General features: G+C 33.7%; 1 non-coding gene across 1 annotated transcript; it reads left to right on the forward strand.

The window, feature by feature from the left end:
- The first annotated feature begins 2,759 nt into the window (after positions 1–2,759).
- Positions 2,760–2,863, forward strand: LOC115211374. The gene has a single exon (XR_003881634.1). It is a non-coding gene; the product is annotated as a U6 spliceosomal RNA (small nuclear RNA).
- Positions 2,864–3,468: the final 605 nt, after the last annotated feature.

A 3,468-nucleotide genomic window follows, 5' to 3' on the forward strand; every position in this document is an offset into this window, starting at 1 on the left:
GTTCTCTTGATATGTTTTATTAGTTGTGGAAAGATGTGGTAGTCGAAGTCGGGAGAGTCAGGGGGTGGTCTACATATTTGAAGCCAAAGTTGCATATTTTCTGTAGAGTTTTATGTGCTGTTGTGTGTTGGTGCATTGTCCTGCAAGGTTGGACATTCTGGCTCAGCTTTCCAAGGCGTTTCTGTTTCAAATCTTTATGCAGTTGGGTCAACAAAGACATGTAGGTTTCTGCGGTGATGGTTCTACTCTTTTAGTAGATATTCTATGAAGAGTACTCGCTCTTAGTCACAGAACACTGAAGCCAAAATCTTACCACCTGATTTATGGGTCCGAACCTTCTCGCGAGGCAATAAATGCGGTCGCGGAATTTCGCCGTTCTCACTGGAGTTAACCTATGACATGGAAATAATCAGTCTGAAACAATGATACCCAGATTTTTCCTGTGGTTTAAGATGGGCAGCAATAATTCCGGGCTCTATTCATCTCCCATAGATTTCCGCAGCGATTTTGTCTTGCAAAATAACTTCATGAAATAGGTGCTTCCCTTTTACCAAAATCCATCGTAGGAGCTGCTATTATGTATTAAATCGGCATAAATATAGTTATATTGTACACCATCATTATTTCTTTACAATTTTCTGAAGATATTTTCTCAATTGCACCTGCTTTCCAAATTTAGATTTGCAAATCCAATATAAACTGTAGATAGTTTCCTTTAACTATAGAATCTGTGGAACACCTCCTCTCTCTTACTTACTCTCTTCCTTCCCACTTGTCTGTCTCTTTCCCCCTCTTTCCTCTCTATCCCCTTCTCTCTCTCTCTCTCTCTCTCTCTCTCTCTCTCTCGTTCTCTACGCTCGTATCCGTTTAATTCATCAGAATCTAAATCTGTTTTGAAGAACACTATTACATTTTATTAGAGAATATTTTCAACGACTTATAAAAATAACCTACCACCTGACAGTCTAAGGTGTATGCGCCCATTGTAATATTATTTCTACCTATATAGTAATTATTTTTAAAAGCCACTCTTCCTAATTATATATCTGAGCCTGCCATCACCAGAACACACTTTCAGTGGCTTTTGTAAATGACATACATATTTGTGGCGAATGTTAAACTCCAGATGTAAATAGAATTATTGGCTGTAAGTCAGATGTCTTTGAGTATGATGAGGTGAAGTGGAACCGCACATTCAAAACACAAAATAGCCTAAACAATGAAAGTTTTTGCCTGGCAAAAGTGAAGAAATATCCTGAGGTAAATTGGCGGTATACTAAGAATCGAACTTTATTTTCAATAGTAACGCTATATGAACACGGACTTCAAAGAATATATTTACAAGTAACTACAATCAATATTATATTTTATAGCAAAACGGAACAAAACATTTTGAAAAACCAGTAAAATGTACTCTTACGATAAAGAACTAAACACTAAACAGTGTATTTGATTTCTTTATTAAACGCCAGTTTTCTGGTTGTTTCGAGCGTTACATATGTGTCAACTAATTTTAATTAAATTGTCTACTTATAAAGGATAGGATATTTTTTTCATAAATGCAAATGACAACACAGTTATTGACCATTGTGACAGATGTACTATTATTCATGTACAACAAACGATGTTCCAACACACATTATGTTTTGTACTTTATCGCACTTTTTTGTTTTTTGGGTCAGATGTCAAAATGAAACAATAGGCAAAATGCTGATACGCGGCATTCTAACCAAACTTTTGTTCTATAACACTACACTACAATTTTAATCATTTCATACGCTGCTGGCTTTGTGTCGAAAGTTTTTCGTAATTATTATACATAGCATTTCCTGGAGATTTTTTTCTCAGCAGCATCTATGTTTTAGTTAGTCCTGTCCGCATTCATCAAGTGTTAAATGTTTTGTGATTCGTGAAATCCAATAATGTGAACGGGTCTCCACACCGTGCCGTTAGCATCCACAATCAGTTTTTCAGTGCTATCACATTTACTCGGTAAATCCCTAAATTTTGAAACTCACGACCACTCCCCACCTCTCTCTTTCTCTCACTCTCTCTCTCTCTCTCTCTCTCTCTCCTCTCTCTCTCTTCAAAAATATAGTATAATATTGTTTCAAAAGCAAAGAAGAAAATTAAGAAAACTATGTGTATTTTGAAAATTAATTGCTATACTTATATACATATACTTATATTTTTATCCTGTAATTAGGATATAATTTTTACATGTAGTCGGGGTTCCAACACTAGGCGTAAAGACACTAGCGGTGCCCAACTCATACTATTAACAGAGTTATTAGAATAGCACCACTGCACAAATGAGAGGTACAGTTGAGTATTTTCAATCTGATGCAAAAAGAAAACGAAAAATAAAGCGTACAATACTCAGTATAACTAGGATCAATTAAATGCAAAGGTATGAAGATTACGACTATTAAATTATAGAGTGATATTTCACTGCCGAAAAAGCACAAATAAAACAGAAAATATTCAAACAAACATGAGTGATGTAGGTTTAGATTGTCTGTTTATTTTACTACTATACACAGGCTGCACTAAAACAAAAACTGTGAGAATATTCTCGTCCAAGTTTTCTAGTGACATTAAACTTGATCTAAAAATAACGTTGAGCTACAGTTCACAACATAACAACATAACTGAAGGTAATACAATCGCGAATCCCCCAACTACAAAACAGAAAATAGGTAATGGAATGACAAATATAGGACAGAACACATTAAAAATAAGAAAAATAAATTAACTCTGTACTAGCTACAACGGTACATATTCTAAAATTCGAACGATACAGAGACTAACATGGCTTCTATGGAAGGATGACAAGCAAGATCGTAAACCGTTCTATATCCTAAGGTGGTGCTCCAGCATGACCACAGTCAAATGACTCAAAACCGTATAAGGATATAAGGAAAGTGATATATATATATATATATATATATATATATATATATATATATATATTCCTTATATATATATTCCTTATATATATATATATATATATCACTTTCTTTCTTTCTTTCTCTTTCGTGATGAAATTAAATTCAAAATTCATCTTCCTATTAATTTACTTTAACCTATACTATTAAAACATTATTTTTTTGTATTAGATTGTATCATTTTTCAACAGAGCTATTACAAGGTTAACGCCTCATATTTTAAAGTGAAGTGTACACATTTTATCTCATTCCAAGAGATCTATCAAAAATAGTATATTCTTTGTAATTATATATCTGGGGCTTCCACCTCACCAAAAAGTTCTGGCTGGCGTGTGTCAATAGGACATATGATTCATATGTATTTGCACAAGCTGACAGAGTCCCCAGTTATTTATTAAAATATCGGCTAGAAGCCAGTTTTGAATGAAAGTAGTTAGATGAAGTGGAACACTAAACATAAAATCATATATATAAAACACATAATGAAACCATTTTTCTCTGACAAAGTTGTAAAAATATC

Source organism: Octopus sinensis, linkage group LG4, assembly GCF_006345805.1.
Source record: "Octopus sinensis linkage group LG4, ASM634580v1, whole genome shotgun sequence".
Taxonomy (NCBI): Eukaryota; Metazoa; Mollusca; class Cephalopoda; order Octopoda; family Octopodidae; genus Octopus; species Octopus sinensis.